This window comes from Gallus gallus, chromosome 7 (genome assembly GCF_016699485.2).
Source record: "Gallus gallus isolate bGalGal1 chromosome 7, bGalGal1.mat.broiler.GRCg7b, whole genome shotgun sequence".
NCBI lineage: Eukaryota > Metazoa > Chordata > Aves > Galliformes > Phasianidae > Gallus > Gallus gallus.
Window position 1 is genome coordinate 20,212,643 of NC_052538.1, and position 18,715 is coordinate 20,231,357.

General features: G+C 38.0%; 2 long non-coding RNA genes across 2 annotated transcripts in view; both read left to right on the top strand.

The window, feature by feature from the left end:
• Positions 1-9,278: 9,278 nt before the first annotated feature.
• Positions 9,279-12,617, top strand: LOC121111335. The gene is made up of 3 exons (XR_005861279.1): positions 9,279-9,708; positions 10,254-10,351; positions 11,957-12,617. It is a non-coding gene; the product is annotated as an uncharacterized LOC121111335 (long non-coding RNA).
• A 421-nt stretch (positions 12,618-13,038) lies between these two features.
• LOC107053831 overlaps positions 13,039-18,715 on the top strand; it is a 63,876-nt gene continuing 58,199 nt past the window's right edge. The window contains exons 1-4 of the long non-coding RNA XR_006939839.1: positions 13,039-13,384; positions 17,704-18,050; positions 18,145-18,227; positions 18,399-18,529. This is a non-coding gene — a long non-coding RNA (uncharacterized LOC107053831). The remainder of the gene's footprint in view (positions 13,385-17,703; positions 18,051-18,144; positions 18,228-18,398; positions 18,530-18,715) is intronic.

Here is an 18,715-nt window from a genome sequence, read left to right on the forward strand (position 1 = left end):
ATTTGCAGACTATAGCACCTATTGATGAGTTTTTCAATCTGCAGTCATTTGCATAGGAAAGATGCCGGACTTGGGACTGATCCGAAATACATGCAGTGCACTGAAGAGCGGCTCCTAATTTTTGGGTCTGAATTGACTGGTCTGCTGTTTTCCTCCAGCTGTATGACAACGTTGTGTGAGAGCAGGCTGATAAAGCGTCCGTGCCTTGCCTTAAAGTGTGGTTCAGGAGAAATTACCTTTCCTTTTAAATTCCTGTTGAAAAGGGACAAGCTTTGGGATGCACAGGTATTCATGGTTTGCTGGATGTGGTTTGTTTGCCTTGCTTCGGGTTTCCTAATTTTTTTTTCTTCTGCTTTTTTTAGCATGCCCTATAAACAAAATCCCTGGTTTCACGTTCCCTTTTTGGTACCTCAGCACTTCCTGCTCTGAGAGCAGAGCTGGGGGCAGAGCCCAGGCAGGCGGCCTGCGCCCAGCGCTGAGGAATTCACATAAAACGCAGCCTGGCTTTTATTGTGAGTGCAGGAGCAACTACTCCTTACATAAAATTAGTTGCACAGCAATATTGCTTTTAAATAGTTGCAAGGTAAGGAAGTGGGGTTTAACCATTTCCTGATAGATCTCTGCTATTTTTATTTTTTTTTTAATTTGATAAAAATAACCTTTTGTTGTTGTTGTTATAAGGACGGCAAAGAAAAATCTGAACTCGTGCTGTTTGTTTAAGCAGATTCTCTGATGCATCAAAATAGCCACCATTTCAATTGACATTCTCCCTAGCAAAGCTGGTTTACATTGTACCTTGAAAAGTGCTGCTCAAGCGTTTTTGAATGTCTAAAGTATCCACAGAACCAAAATGAAATAAAATTCAAAGTCTCGTCAAGATGACTGCACTGAATCGTGCATTATCATTTCTAACGTAACACACATGGGGTTTAATTACTGTGTGTAGTTTCAAATGCTGGATGAAAATATTGTGCAGTATCTTAAACATTTAACTGAGTGGTACTGATGGAGAGAGGGCTTGCGCTGAGGAAGAAAGAAGGAGGGGGAATGTCTACCTGATGTTTGAGTTGAGAAACTGCTTTTTCCATATGCTGGTTAACTTGGCTGAGGGACTGCAGTGTGCTAGTGGTTGCTAAGGTGTGGCCATCCAGTACTTGGAGGGTAATTGATGTATTTTGGAGAAATTTTGAGCTCCCATGGGAAAAAGAAACTTGGAGCTCGGAGCTGTGATGTGTTACCTAGACTGCTGCACCTGTCTTGGAAAAAGGCATACCCCTCTTCTGCCTCGGTTTCGTTCCTTCTGCTGTGATATAAAGACACTTGGCAGATTAATGAGCAGAGTGTCCTATGCACGCAGCTGCGGTAGCAACATCAAACCTCGATGGTGACATGAGCTTTGTGCTCCGCTTCCAACAGCTATTGCCATGTCCTGGGCACCTGGCTGAGGCTGCAGGTGTCCCAGCACAGGACTGCCTGGTGCTTTGTGTTGGCCCATGTAGTCTGCCCTTACTGCGCGTATGTTTGTCATGAGGCCACTGAGGCCTAATTACTAATGGTAGGAATTAGTATGTTGCTTCAAACTGTAATGATAACAGCACTCCTTCTTAGAATAAAATAGTTTTATTTTTCCCTTTTTTTTGGAAAGTATTGTTGGGACAAGTGGAAATCAGTTTGGTGTTAAGTGCAGAATGTGTCCTCCATAAAATCTTTCCCAAAGCCTGCCCTGTGCCACGCGCCGGCACCAGCTGTGGTGAGGCCTCCTCCTGCTCTGCTCCTCTTCTCTTGGAACAGAACAGCAGAAATCAAATCCAAATCAAATGCCCAGACAGAACTCTACTGGAAGAAGTGATTCTCTTCCTCAGGAAGTGAAGCACAATGCAGAGGGTGGCAGCTCTCAGAAAGGAACTGCCTGTGGGATGGCAGGAATGCAGTGCTGTGGCCTGGGCACACTGCATAGCAGTGACATGCTGGGTCAGTACAGAGCACAGAGTGTGTGACATGCACCAAACGAGCGTTACTGCTGAAGGGTGCTCTTCTGGCATCTTTACAATTGCAGTTGTGACTGATCTGCATTAACTACAGTAACCTCCTCTTCACCTGCCTGAATAACCTCACAATGTGGGCTAAAGCCAATGTTGCAAACGTGGGTGCAAACAAAAAGAAGTCCTTCAAGCTTTTAGTGGCTTTTCAGTTTGTCTCACTATGCCCATATTATGGGATGAATGCACTCCAGTGACATTTTAATATATCTTTAAATTCCCTGGTAATAATAATTGCATAAAAGTGTTTTGCAATTACGATTTGTCTTGCCAAGCCTGGTAACTAAATTTTTGTTGTTGTGTCTATGGATTAAATTGCTAATGATGTGTTTATTACAACAGAGGACACGAAGATAAAACTGAAATATTTGCATTCTTCATCCCAAACACTCCAGCTGATGTAGCAACGCTAATTTGAGTGCTTATTCTTGTGCCCTGGTAAGTGCAGTGCTGGGCCACTGGGTCTGTGCCCATGTTGTCCTCCTGGGGAGGAATAGCTGCTGGAATTCCAATGAAATTGTGAGAAATCTTATGTGCTTCCATCATCACGCATAGAAGTAAGTGAGTCTGCTTTGGGACTTGGGTAGGCTGTAATTCACTGTGCTGCTTTCCTTCTAAGGCAGTAATCTGGAAGAACTTGGAAAGACAAAGTGAGGGAGGCCAGAGGTAGTTTCCAAAGAATAAAAAGATATGGTTTAAATTTAGAATAAAGAAAGCTCTGTACAAACACATGCACTTCCTTGCATTGCCTGCATTAACATACAGGACTCAATCGATGTAATAGATAATAAAAAAAGGTACTTCACTTTTTATTCTGTGCAGTCTGGGGCAGAATTGGAAATTGAACTTATTCTGTATTTAGACTGCTCAGCATGATACTTTCAGGATACTCAGCATGATACTTTTCATGATACTTTTCTCTGCTTGTTAACATTTTGGAAATACACGGGAAAGGTGATCAATACATGGATTTGTTCATATGAGCATTAAGTACTGGATTTTGTTTTGTTCTAGCTCCTCTGTGTTATGAGATTGCTCTGAAAATTTTGTGACATCTTTCCAGAACATCACAAGGACAAGCGTCTTTATACAGGTTCTATTCAATGTCCCAAATATGTAATGGTAAAGGGGAAAAAAAAAAAAACCAAAACCCACCAACCAGGCTCATATTGTTTATTATTATTTTTGTTTGTTTTCCAAATTAGAGGACTCAATCTCATTTTGAAGTTTCTGTTAAAAAACTAATGCAGTTAGTATGTTAGTATATTGGACTTAAAGGATGGATGATGCTGTATTTTCTGCACATATGTTACACAAAATATTGGATACTAAATACTGTTTTGATATGCATTTAAAGCTAATTATTTATTGAAATGACCAATAACCAAAGGGAATGTCATTGAAAATTAAAAGAAAAGTGATGCTGATTTAATGAAATCATATCTTAGCATATCTATAGACGGCGGCTTGTCAAAAAGAAAACTGACTTTTACTCACTCCTAACTTTATTGCATTTTTTCTCTCAGAATGTAAAAGATCACAAGCTAAAATGTACCTTAGGGAACATTTTTTTTTCCAGACCACTTAATTACTTGAAAAGATAATCTGAATAACATTTGATCAAATTTTTCATTAGAACTCCCTTTTAATTTTTCATTAGCTTCATAATTAACTGAATTTGTACAGTCATCAGTCTGTTTACAGCTTTTTGCTTTGTAAAGTGCTGTACCATAACCCTGTCTCTCTCTCTCTCTCTTCCTGCTTTCCAGATCATCACACTGAGTATTGTAAGGCAACCGTTCATCCTTCTCCTGATGACTGGAACATCCACTTCTGCATAGCATCAGACTGATAGATGTGTTTCCACGGGTAGAAGGAAAACGGGCATCTCACTCCAACTCTTATTTGAATTTTCATTTCATTTGATTAAGGTAGGGAGGAGCCGAAATTAAACAAAAGAATTGAAAATGAAATTAGAGACGTGTGTTGCTGAAACTCCACTGATGAGAGAGCCTGACATGATTTTGCCACGAATAATGCTTTCAGAATTTATAGGGCAAGCTGCGGTTTGAATGGATGATATCTTTGGTTTTGTAAAGCTAAAGGACTTATCTGTGGTGGTTTTTTTTTAAAAAAAAAAAAAATTTAAAGGCAGTCAGATAAGAGAATCTAAAGTTATGTCAAACAAATTACATTTTAGTTATTAGTGGCTAGTTTGTAAATATCAAAGACCCACTTATTGTAGTGCTTGGAGCTGCATTTGCATGCTGATGAAATGCAAGTGGATGGCTGTGAACTGTAGGGTTATCTCTAGTGGAGCAGTGGGGAGCTCCAGAATCAGAGAGTTGAGCATCTGACCGACTCAAGAGCCCAAGCTGCAGACCTCTTCTATTCACTTTCTTCACAACAATTAAAATATGCAAAGTGATAATTTTCCTTAAGTAGCCTTAAATGTGCGATCTATTTAAATGTGAAGAAAATTGCCTGAAGCTTCTGGTGTGAGGGACAAAAAAGAATAAATTATGCAAATAGCAGAAAAGGACTCTACCACTTGAACGCCTAATTTTCCTGTAATAAGCATACTGTTTCATTTAATTTTTTGCCTCTTATTAAAAGTGACAGTTCTTTTGCACTGTCTGATGGTTATATCTGACACAAGCTAGGGAAATGACTGCTAGACTAAATGCTAAAGCATTTTGGTAGCTTTTTTAGATGATGGTTACATTCACAAAGTAATTATGCACTGAAGAGTCGAGAAATAAGGTTTAATTACACAGTAATCGCTTCTGATGGACACGGCAGAAGTGTGAACACCGCCAGACTGCAATCCATCAATGACAAACCCCTGGCCACTTTTAATTCCTCCTCATTTGCATCATAACCTCCGCACCAAGTTGCACAAATGCTGTTAAATGTTAATAGGAGCTGTCTCTCCACTCAAAATGAATGCTTAAGCTGTTTCATTTTTTTTTTCTCCTCCACCTCAGACCTTCAAAACCAGCTCCTCTCTGAGAGCAGGCATTAAGCACAGAGCATGGTGCGTGGTCACTGTTGTGCTAATTGGGAGCAACACTTAAAGTTTTATCTCTCAAGCGCTAATAATGCACAGTGCTGACAAACCAGTGAATAAGTAATGTACTTGGACGAGAAGGGGGGGCAACCCGGCATGCCTGGAATGAAAAATGCAGTTGGGACTGTTGTTCAGTGACTAGCTATTTGATTAGGCCCTGTAGTCATATTTAATCCAGACCCTTGGGGAGCATAGACAAAATTACATCTTCATCTCATCAAACATTCAGCCATATTTAAGCATTCAGCTGATCAAGCTTTTATTGTTTCTCTTGCAGCTACACAGACACAATGATGTCCTGTGTTCTTCCCTCCGTAACCCTGCAAAGCTAAGCCTAAACTAGCTGTGCTCCTTTCTTTTTCTCGGGGCCAGGGTGTACAGAGAAGCTCTAGCAGTCTGCTGTAGCTATCGTGCCACGGTTAGATATCTGCATCAGCTTTATACCCATTTGTTTCTATTTTCAGCTTTATTCTTTCTTTATTTTTTCCCCTCTTTTGTGCTAGCTACTCAGAGCTCTGGTCATTTCCTTGGACAGTTCTAAATCATTAAACGGCAAACTGTTCCTTTTCTGTGAAGCAGCAGGTATCATTTCTGGCCTGACAAGAGCAGGCTCCACCTGCCGACTGCCCACCAATGCATCCAGCTGTCTGCTTTGCAGAACAGGCAAGGTAATTTGTAAGCAGGCTGGTAAGTTTAACAGTAGACTCTAAGAAGTGACAAAAAAAAGAGCCTTTTTCTGCATGAAGATTGAGAATTATCAACACCTTTCAGTGCATAATAGTTAAGCCTTTATCACTTCAGGAGCTGCTGATAAGGTTAAGAACACTAGACAAACTGCTCATTAGTGGAAAGGTTTGCCTTTTACATTAAAGACTGCTGGGTACTGAAGTTCCTCTAGTGAGCAATACATCCCTGGCATTTGAGAAGAATGAGCTAATCGCTGTACATAAATGAATATGGAAAAGCAAATCTGGCAGGTTCAGATGATATTAGTGAGGTTTCTCTCCACCTTCCTTGCATGAGTTGTAGGCACCTGAAATTACAAACACCAGAGTTCAGAAGGCTGCAGTCATTGGCCAAAGTGCTCTCTGTGGAAGCAGCATCAGACCATGGACTGTCTTTATGACACATCATGCCAGCAGCAGGGGCTCATGGCTGCCCTTGGTCGCCATTGCCTTGTGACCTGGAGACCAGACCTGTGGTGCTGGGTGGGAGCAGAAGGGGCCTGGTCCACTCGGTACACAGATGGATATTTTGCTGTCTGCTTTAACTTACTTGGCCTGAGTAGAGCCAAGTGTTTTCCGTAACTTTTGAGACAGTTACATAGCAGCTGCACTAGCAGGATAGACCGTAGCAACATGCCAGGGAGAGATAAGGGGCCTTCTGCAACAGGAACAACTTTCTGCATCTGCATGGTGTCCGTGGGCCTCGAGCCACCACTCCATCTGTTCAAAGCACTGTGCCATCCTTATGAGGTTATTTATTAACATCTACTTTGTTCAGTGTCACCACTGAGCTACATTATTCACAACAGTGTGGTTAATTTAAGATATGGAAAAATGTTGTTTTAGGAAATGGCAGTGATTATTCCATTCTCCAGAATTTTTCAACTCTAAGAACTTTTCAAACTTTTCAGCATCAACTACCTGAAGATCGCAAAGGAAAAAAACATTTTTCACTTTCCCCTCATTTGGTGGTAGACATTGTATAAATATACGTCAGAATCAATTCTTGCACAAAAGCAAACTTTGCAATATAAAGACAATCTAAAATGAGTGGAGAAAGACAACAGAGTACTAGGCAAAAACAAACAAACAAACAAAAAAAAAACATATATAAAATATATATTTTAGAAGTTATAAAAATAAGCGTGTTAAGGATGAGAAGGTGTTACGTGGAAAGGAAGCGCAATGGATGGTGGCCTTTGCTGCAGCTACTGCTGCGTGGAGACTCATTTACCACACAGGTAATGGTGCAGCTCATGCCTCTACTCAACAAAGTAATGTAACTCAAAGCTTGTTCTGTTTGCTGTTATTTGCTGATAGACCAATATTCCAGTATAGCACTTGCCTAAATCTTTAGATATGTAAGATGTTCTTTACAACACTGTTGCATGAAGATATGCCTTCTAAATTCAAATTCAGTTCCACACAAAACCAATAGAGGCTGTTGTGTTGAAAACAAACCTGAATGGGTGATAAATCCTACTTCTTTTCTTTGTTACAGGATTTCTTCTTCTTTTTTTTTTTAATTTGTATTTTACATACATTTGAATCATTTATACAAATTCAATATAAAATATCTATGAGTAATCTTTTTACTTAAAACCTTGCCATGTACCATATTGTCTTCTTTTTATATGGATATTATCTATTCTTCTAACAATTTAACAAGCCATTTCATTAAATCACTGTAATGCAATTAATGTGGACCAAAATTTTCAATGAACATGTAAATATCTTGTTTAGAACACCAAATTTAGAAGTGTCCACATGTGCCATAATTTGATAATAATATGGTTTACCTTCAAACTGTGATTATATCTCTGTCCTATAGTTTTTATGGGTTTTAAAAAGTTGAGTTCTTTTTCTCCTTTTTAGCTTGTTTTCAGAATTTGAAAAACAGAGATACAAAGAGAACTGTGGCAGCTGAATTCTCTTTCATGTATGTCCAGTCCAGGTGAAGCCCAGCATAATGTACTGTAATATGTCTCTTCAGTTCTCTGATACAATGACCTGTGCATCCTCTAAATCCCCCACAGAATGCTCAGGCACAGACTGATTGAGGTGAGAATGGACTTAAGTATATATTGTTCTTTGTAGCTCTGAAGAATTGGCACTTTTGCCAAATGCAAGACGATGTGGCTTGTAATCTATTGAGATATGAGTTCAAACTAGACCCTCCTATACATCATAAGAATAACTAAAGATTTGTCTGGGCTGTTTTATTTATATATTTATTTATTTGCCTTTTTTCCTCTCTCTCTCTCTATATATATCTAAAGCAAAACCAAAAAAACTTTCTCACTATTTCTGACAATTTGCAGTTTCTCTAGCAAAAGCAGTGATGAAAGCACCTCAGTGGAAGGAGCCTCTTGCTGTAGCTGGGAGCATGCGGTAAATTCCAACCATTCTCTCAGGGATGTTGTTGCAATCATGGATAGAAATTGATACAGGCTATGCACATGAGAACCTTGGGTTTTGCCCTTCCCACTTGTATATATTTTAGTTTTCAATTAATTCTGTGAATTTAACTGTTTTATATCTGTTGGGTGGAACTGTGACTTAAATTGGGATGACTTCTGATACTGGCTGGATTAAGGAAAACAGTTGGGGCTGGTGATGAAGGAGTGGTGAAAGGGGTTGTTGAGCATAGACACTTCCAAATCATAGCTCATAACTGTTTCAACAAGATCATCATTCTTGTGTAACCAGATTAGATGATTTTATTTATCATAAAATAAGCGAGCTAACAAACTTAGTGGATTTTTTTTGGTGGTTCAGTATGTCAGTACCTCTGTTTCAACTTCATTGGACCCTCAGTGGCCAGACTCCTCTGCCTTTGGCTGTGCTTGTCTGGACTTCCTGGGAGACAGCCCTAAGGAAAAAATCATCCTGTATTTTCCCAAGGCACCATGAGGCTAGGGACACTGATATATTTGCTGCTTTTCTGCCTTCAAGACAACAGTAATAAATACATAACCACAGGCATTTTGGGATCTTAAATGACTAAATAAAATTATCACAGCAATGCAGTGGATCAATAAAATTAATAAGTGAAAATATGGCACTTTCAGAAATTTTCTGAGAGGAAAAATTTTGTAGGAATGCAAGGGCTCTTAAGAGGTGTTTTCAACTATAAATAACATACAGTAAAACTGATCTGATTCTTTATACCTAATGAAATTTTAAATTTTACAGGTTTTTTTAATCTTAAATGTAAAAATCAATCTTATGACTTTGACAATGAAAATTCTGCTTTCTGTTAAAAACTCAGAAAAATGGATGTCTATGTATGTTTTCCCAACAACATTTTAGATTGAAATCTTTTACAGAAAACAACTACCTAAAATATTTTCAAATACAACATCGCCAATTTTGAACTATTTTAGTCAGGGTTGTCCTGTAATCAAAGTTCTAGGGCTATCTTCTGTTTCCTCCAGCACTTAGAAAGGAAATCTTAGAACACTGATGTCTTAACAGTAGCCCTAAAAAGAGATTGTTGAAGTTTGATTGAGTTAATGGGAATAAAATGGCCACAATATTTTATTTTAATTGGCTGGCTATGTTCTAAAATATCTCAACGTATCTCACCAAAATGCTTCAATATGTTTTAAAAAATGTGTTTTATCTCTGTATTTCACCTGCAGGCTGAGTATTGTCTGTTGGCTTTACGTTTTACCTAGAATTTCCAGAAAGGGCAATTTCAGACTACTCAAAGAAGAGCCCTTCATGGAAATACCATATGCTTCAGTACTCTGCTTTCCTGAAGGTTGGAAGACTCTATGATGATACAGAGAGGTGAAGGTGGAGAACCTACCCAAGAAGGCTGAGCTAAAGATCCATTCTGCAATTGTGGTACACCAGTGTACTCATGTTGGTCAGTAGAATTCATTGATTCCTTTAAAAACTAGTATTGTGTTTTATTTTGTTTATTTGTTTGTTTTTCTCAGGGACTGATCAATTTATTCTCATGCACTTTTTTCATAATTCAAGAGTTCATGGGATGTGAGGTAATCAAGAATTGTAAGAAGAATGTGTTTCTTTTCATCATTTGAAATTAAAACAATCAACCTTGTGTAGTTTAAGTTCTCTTTCAGCTCAAAATCTTGTCCACACACATTAAAAAAAAAAAAAAAAAAAAAAAGGGTTTAGTATAAACAGAACTGAAGAAACTTGAGGGGAAGCAGTTTGTCTTATAGACCCAATGTTACCAGCCAGGAACTCCTACATCATTTTTCCTTTATGTAAATATTTGAAAATAGAATCAGTTTTCCTTCTGGCAGAATCCAGTTAGTGACCAGTGTATTTACAGTTTCAACTTGCAAATAGCAAGCCTTACATCTATTAAATTTGTATTTTTCTTTACTCATGTGATTTTCCCTGGAAATCTAATGAAAATATTCTTTAAAATTTATTGTAAAGATTGAACTTCAATACAGAGACAATGAGTTTGGGTCCTCACAGATCAGAGCTCAACACTTGGAGGTTAACATCACCAACTGTTCACAGAATTGATAAAGGTAAGTGCAGTAAAAATTATCAGTATTCAATTGCAGTAGAAAACCATGAGAAAATATGTGTCCAACTTTCTGGTATTGGAATGCAGGAATACAATGAGAACGGTTGAGTTTCAAGTGTTGCTCGGCTTAAGAAAAGGAATGAAAAACCAGGGCTACGAAATCTCTGGCCAGCTTTGAAATGTGGGTGCATAGGGGAAAAGTATCTGCTTGACCAATGACCTTACCTTTCTATATTTACTAAAAACTGATCCTGAGATACCAGCACATATTCCCAATTTTGTCGAGAACAATTTTTGGAGCCTGCATTTTATTCCTAAAGAGGCATTAAAAATGTATGTTTCTAACACTCCTGTAGCACTCAGTCAGAATGTTGTCAATGCCATCATTTCATAGTTTAGGCAAGACTTGTATGAGTTGTCAATATTTCTGTTTCAAAATCTCCTTCATTAAAAGTGGTTACAGCTATGGCAGGGGTTAGTAAGACTGGATACCAATACAATAATGTTAGGTGACAGGCAGTCAAGTGTCAAAATAGTCCATAGACACTATCGGCTTCCATCAAAAGAAGATTGATACCAAGTTTTAGCTGCTTTTTTCCAGTTACCAAAAACTGCTGCTCCACAATTAATAAACAAGTTCCAATCCGGTAGAATATATATATATATATATATATATACACATATGTAGAGGTAATAGATCCTTGTTTGTTAAGCTACTTCCATACCTCTTGTTCTCTTCTGCTTTCTGGTAAAAGACATGCTTAAAAATGCAAGCCAACAACCAAACACATGCTTCTATGCCTTAAGAGCTGAGTGTTGTTTGTACTGTGAAAAGGAAAAGGAAAATTCCCTCTACTTCCTGTCCCACTGCCCCCCCCTAACAAACAGTTTTGTACTCCCCCCTTCAGCAACCTGTATTGGCACTTCTTGGGGGAAACTCTACAAAATCCCTCATAGACTGCAAGAACACAAATATTCAACCTGAAAAGTAACATGTAAGATAACCCAACTCAGCTGACAGCCAAGCACTCCCTTCCTTTCCAAATCAAATGGCTTTATAAGACTGTAGTGAAAGAGCTTTAGGTGGTCTGTCTTTAACAACTACACTGAGAAAGAAGAGGCTGAGAGAGTAAAAGGTCAACATATAACTAGGAGGAGAAAATCAAAGGCAATTATAAAATGAGTAGGATATCATCATCTTTCTTAAATATTCATTTAAAGGAATACTAGAACAGGTGTCCATAAACATCTTTACTTTTCACCCTCTGTCAAGAAGTGAGGAGAAGCATCTCTGGAGCTTTTCCAAAGCCTAGCTGTTCTTAGCTAGGCCTTCTGCAGCACTTTTAGAAGAATGAGTAATTGAACAGAAGTTTGTTGGAAAAGTTGTGGGTTCAGTCTCAGTCTCCTCAGACTCTATGGCTCAGCAGTGCAATGTATTTACAAACTTTCCTCCAACATGTCAAACGCTGGGATATGTAGAAAACTGCATTGTAAAAAAAAAAAAAAAAGAAAGAAAAGTGATTAAGCTAAAAACATACAAAAAATATGAATATACAAATGATTTTTATTGCAAGGCCTGTATTAACATGGTGATTTTTTCCTCCAGTCACAGAAAACTTGAAGGCAGCAAGCTTCTGTATCCCATATGTGTAAGAGAAGCATTTATGCTTATGTCCACTTTTTCTTAGTATCAAGTAAGAAGATGTGATTTGGTCTGCAGCTTGCCAAAGCCATTAGCTGCTTGTGTAATTCTGGGAGGTTGCCAAAGCAGTTTTGGTCTTTACTGAGGATTCTTTAAGACAACTGCTCTGTTTGAAGTTCTTCACTGGTTTGAAGTGCTACAAAAGGCTGGAGGATTTGCAGACAGATTTTGGGCAAGATATAAATTGGTAAGATAAGTACAGCCTCCCATGAGACTCTGCACACTGAATATTGTCATGATCACTATTGTGAGCTGCATCTCTACAGGCTTGTCTGCAGGAATGCACTAGTATTTTTGGCTGTGCCTGGAAAACATAAAAAGTATTTCTTCTCCTAAGGATTGTATTTAGCAGCAGACATTTGATTTGCTACAGAATAACTGAACAGGTAAATTATTAATTATAGTCCCTATATTTAACAATCAGACTTTGTTAAATACTGAACTCCTAATATCAGAACCAGAGTATTGCGCATGTGTCCTTGCTTCCACAAAGACAGATACTTTATGTAAAGTAGTCACATATATATATGTGACTGGTTCCACTTTCCAAATTCAGTAGTAAGTTGTCTCTGCTTCTTTTATAAAATTAATGGTTTTATTTTGATTTTACTACCTCTTACTCATTTAACAGTACTACTGTTTACTGATAAGCTCAGTTTTTGGAGATACAAATTGCTGATGTGTGTTAAAGACACATATTAAATAGCCTTTGAATAAAAAAAAACATTGATCAACTAACCACTTCAGCTGCCCTCCTGAGCATATATTCTTTGCTCATGCCATAGCATAGTCTTCATTAAGGCTTCAGTTCAGAAACATGATATATATTTTCATAGTAAGGAGGTAAAGCAAGGAACTCTGTACAGCTTGGAAGTTAAAAGGTCTCTTTGCAATAAATAATTAATTAATCTATGATAATATGGATAAATTTATGAAAAATACATAGGTTGCTCCAAAAGTAATGCCTCCTCTTTATTTCCACAGAAACTACAACAGATACAAAAAGCAAAACAACACTACTTTACAGAGCAAATTCTCAGCTACAAAAAAACTCTTTTTCAACACAATCACCACCATTAGCTGTGCATTTTCACCAGCAATAATTCAGCAGGAGCCTGAGTGCTGTGCTCATAAAAGTCTGCATCAGTGGAGGTGATCCACTGTTCTACAGCTGCTGTGATGGTGTGGTTGCTAGGAAAATGTTGCCTAAGCAGTCCATCTTTCATCAGCCCAAACAGATGGAAATCAGAAGATGCCAAATCAGGACTAGATGGTGGATGTGGCTGGACAGTCCAGCAGAGATTGGCAATGTGCTCCATCGTCTTCAAACAGGTACGGTGCCTGATGTTATCGTGTTGCAAGAGAAAGGTTGTCTTCTTCTCTGGCCTAATGCTGGAAGTCCGAGCATTCAACTTAGTCAGCACCATAATGCAGTGGTCAGAGTTGAGGGTTTTTCTGGGTTTCAGGAAAGCTGGAAGGGTCTTTCCTATCCCAAAATACTTGAACTTTTTCTTCAGTGGGGAATTTATATCTTGCTACTCCATGGACTGCTGTTCTGGCTCCAGCTCATAGTGATGACACCATGCCTCATCACCACTAATGATGTGATCTAGGAAACTGTCACCTTTAACCTCCTGTTGGTTCAATAGATCCTGATGAACTCACACATGGTGTTCTTTCTGTTCCTGTATGAGTATTTATGGAACCCACCTGGTACAAACTTTGTGATATTCCAACATTGTCACCATCATTTCTAATGCAATGAAGCCAATATTCTGCTCTGTATCACAGTTCCCTGGTCATAACCTGCTGATTCACATGGATGATCTGACTGAGACGCTCTTTATTTTGTGGCGCGACAGCTGTCCATGGCCACCCAGAACGTGGCATGTAGTTCATGTTGCTGCCACCTTAGCTGAAATGCACCCCCCATCACCTCACTGTGCTCACATCTGCTGTTAGATCTCCATAAACTTTCAGTCAATGACAATGAATGTCAGTGTGTGCAGTTTTTTCCTCATGGAGGAATTTGGTGACTTTCCTTCATCTGCACGTCCATGTCAGGCACCCTTTTGTCAGACTGCCCCCCTGCTGCCATCTGTGATGCAGCAACATGTAATGAAATACTGGTGATAAGGTTCAGTCTCTACTGTCACCAACTTCTGCCTCTCACGTTGTGGCCCAACACAGTAGAACAGGAGGCATTACTTTTGGAGCAGCCCCCGTATACTGAAAATGTTCCAGTGAATCGAAGTACAGTTGTATGACATAAGTGCCATAGTTATAAAAACAGAAACTGAAATTAGGCAAAACCTGTGTGGGTATATAGGATAACATCTGTAGGAATCCAGCATTGCCATAAAACTCCCCAGCCTTGCTGTTAGAAGATAGGTGTTGTTGGGAAGGTGCACAGAGGCAGTCTTCCTGAACAGCTTACTTGCTCCCAGTCACGCAGATCTGTGTGTGATACTGGTCTGCTGGCGATGGAATTGAAAATAGGAGAGATGAGATGCGAGTTGCTGGTTTTACAAATGAAGAATGAAATTGGATGCATTTTGCCCACTTTGCAATCAGCCATTATGTATATGTTTAGCTTGAAAAACTAATCTGGTAGTTTTCAGATCCAATCATATTAATGAAGTAGCAGAATTACTTGTGTGATTCTGTACTACAGTCAATTTAGTAAATAGATATGAAGGAGAATAAAATACGTAAATTTTTATAATACTCTTATAATTCTACAGGAATTAAACCAGTAAAAAATGTAGATTGAACTTTGTTTTAATTGGTTTATGTTTAAAGATTCTTTGATCAGCGATAACAGTAATATATATTAACATGTTGCATTTTAAAGTGACGCTGCCTTTCATTAATCAAGTGTCTGTATGGTTGATTAATTTGAACAAGGTTTAAATTGCTATGAAAATTTATCATTCATAGCCATGATCTCCATTTACATATATGTTAATTATTGTAAATGTAATCTTTTTCTGAATCCTCTGGGCTGCATACTAAAAAGACACAGTGATCACAGTGAGTGACTACTTTTCTATTACAAAGTGAACTCTTACCAGTATTCGCTAAAGTCTGTTTCAGTTGTCAAAGATACACTAAAAACATTAAAACACTTTGTGCAAAAGGCAAGTTCAAATACTGTAGATGCTATTTCGTTTTCAAATTATTTCTTTATTCAATGGCTGGAACACTTAAGGAAAAGAAACTGACTACAGCCATCCACTGCACAACTGAGTCCTGTCTCTACAGGCTGAAAGAAATGTTTCCCTTCTTACTCTTAGACTTTCTCCATATTAACTACATTATTAATAATCATGAAAAGGATTTTTCCGCATGTCCTTTGAAAAGAGCATCTTGAAGAAGTTACTAAGTCAAAGGAACCATTTGTATTATAAGTAGAATGAGTTAAGTTGTGTACAACAGACATCTCTGAGGTTTATAGCCTCTTAACATGACAAATAAGAAAATATCTGTCCAGCAGCTGTAAAACAGCCATATTAGAGTTCCTCACACACACCACACCGATGCATGTGGTTAATGCAAATAAGCACACTTGCTGTGCTTTCTTCTAGCTCTCCAGCTCAAGAAGATGACAGTCATTTGTCTAAAACTTATTACATTTGATGTAGTTCAGAGTTTTATCAAGGTTTAAAGAGAGAGATGTTTCACAGAACATTTCCCCCAGTGTTAGAGAGAGAAAAGACATTGGCAGGAAATGGATTTCAGATACGGAGCATAAAGTATCTCTCTTTCAACAAACAACTATTACAGCTTTTATTAAAAAATGCATTTCAATAGAAACTAATTACTGTCCATTAAATTACACTTTGAGCCTGATATTGCTATTAATTACTTTTTTTTTTTCCATTCACGAGAACTGACATTTCTTCCTCTTGTGCTTGTGTGTGTGGATTTCCTTGAAACATTCTGACAAATTTTATTCAGAAATTACTTAAAATAAATCAGAATTGCAAGCAGATAAGTGCTAGGGCCTGCAGACCCTGTTCCAGGAAATACATCAGCATATGTTTATATTCATCTTTGTTAAAACAGTATCTCTTCACTTACTTATCTTTAGTGTATGGCCTGGTATCATCTTCTAGAGGGTGTTAAATTGTTCCTTACACTTTTTAATTTTTTTCCCATATGTTTCTGTTATTTTTACATTTTTAAATTAATCTTATATTACATAGTCAAGAAAGGGATTGTTTCTAGATTCAAGTTAAAAGATTTCTTTATTTCTATATATTTTTTAATAATTTTCTGTTCAGATGCTTAGAATTTACATAATATATTCACTTCAGGACCAACCTCATTTCTTAGTCACAACTTAATGCAATTAAAATGTCTATCTAGAAACCTTTGCAAGCATAGCACCTTTATACTACCTGACTGAGCAGTTTCAAAGGTACTTAATTTGCAGTTTTATTTTGGACAATCTCATAATGAAAATATAGTGGCTTGTGTCCCAATTCCATAAATGGATGAGACACATTTGTGAAAATCATACAAATCTTTTGACATGACCATTCATAGATTTGAGAATGTGTTGTTGCAGTAATGTGCATCTTTATGTATTATTTTAGTAAAACATCTTTGCAAGATCTGAATTGTTTGGGTGAAGAGAGCAGAAAAATGTTGCCTTCTTTCACTATTGCTTTGGTGGCTATCAGATCATTGTATCCTGTGGCACAGATTGTCTGAAATTTATGGTTATTTAAATTGCTTTTTTTCTCCCATAAATCTGAAATATGCATGGAATTCACACTGTGAAGAGATTTTGGCATTAATTGATTGAAGCTGCATACCTGCAGTGGTACCGTGGATGTAGATATAATACTATGAGCTATACAGTTTATGTACATATATGCATGCTTATATAGAGAATTTGCTTTCAGAGTTTAAGTGTTGATAAGGAAATTCTATAACTTAATCCCAGGCTGAATTACTGTGTGACAGGAATTATGTCTGCACTATTTGCACATCCCTTTCTGACAAAACTGGGAAATTAAAACACATGAGATATAAAAAATGTTCAGTTTTGATTTTGAAGATTTGAAGACAACACTGAAAAAACAAAAGAATTCTGAAAAAAAAATCATAATTAATTTCAAATCTCTCAAACCTACTTCATCATGAGAAACTTAGTAAAATTTTCCAGGAAAGGCATATATGGTAGTTTGTTCTCAATACAAGAAGCACGATGCACCCAAGAATATCGTTAGGGCAGAGGTTTAAAGAAAGCAAAGTACAGATCATTACTTTTTCATAAAAGTATTGGTATCACAACTCACTGCTATGGAATGTTAGAGAGGCCAAAATACAAAAGAGTCAAGGATGATCAGATAAATTCATAGAAAGAAAAAATCTGACAGAATTTATTAGAAATCTTTGGGATTTTTATTTTTTATTTTTTATTTTTGTGTGTGTGTGGTGCATTTATGTAGATATTTATAGCCTAGGAGGGCATACTGGATTACTGAGTTAACTTATCCATTGGTATCTCTGTAGTTGCTAGTCATGAATTTTATACGTATACACTCAAAGAAGAATTGCATTAGTATGTATTGATTTAGGGAACCTATCTGTTAATAATTCCCAGCTAGATAACTGCCTCTTCTTCCCTCAACACCTAGATAAAATGGCAGACATCACAGTGGTGGGAATGGCACATTAGTCCTCATCTGGGAGGAGAACACATCTCACTGTCTAACTCAGAAAACAGCTGTTTTCTTCGGTGACTTTCTTCTTGATCTTCAAAACAAAAGCCTCCCATGCCCATGACCAGTGAAGCTTGCCTCATTCCCAGGACGATCCCTGTTGGAAACCCAAGTCCAGCCTTACCCCATCAAGCTTTATGGCCTCCTAGGGCTTCCCAAGAAAGGATCCCAGCTGGTGATCTGGTTGTCACCACGATTAGCAGGAGTCTTCCCAGGGCATCATGATCTTCCACATGAGAAATTCCTCAAGTACTGACTATTGGGTATGTCCAGAATTTCCTCCCAGCTTTCTAACTAGAGTGCCTAGAAATAGTTTAGAGGAGACTTGCAGGTATGTAATATAAATCTTCATTGCAGCAGGATGACAGAAGCACTTCTGCATGCATCTCCCAGAGGAAACCCAGAGGGCAGAATTTGAGCCATAAGATATCTCAAATAAGGTATGTTAGTTTTCTTCTTCCTGAAGCAGAGGATATTACCTATGAAAGGTAAGGAATTACCAGGAGTCCCATTTTCAACATCTGGTCACGTTCAGTCAGGCTAGTAATAGCTGTTACTGCTGTGTTTCATGGGACCTCTCATGATCTCCTGCTCCCTGTCTCCTCTGGCAGGAGATCTGGACATGATCTCAGGGGCTGGTGGTGTCCAGGACCAAATTGGAGCCACATCACACCCAGTGCTGAGGAGCCACATCATGCCCAGTGCAGAGGAGTCATGTCAGTGGAGCTGGAATTCTTCTCATGTAAGTAAGAGCTAAAGGACAGAGGACCTTTCTTAGTTTGAAACACAACATTTGGAAAGTTAAATTTAAGCAATGAAAGATACTTGTTCTTAGGAAGTGAATTGTTTTAGTTGAAACTTTCTAATACGTAGGACTAAAATGTTGTCAGGCTTGAAAAACTTTCTGTCACTTGGTTGAAGTCTGTTG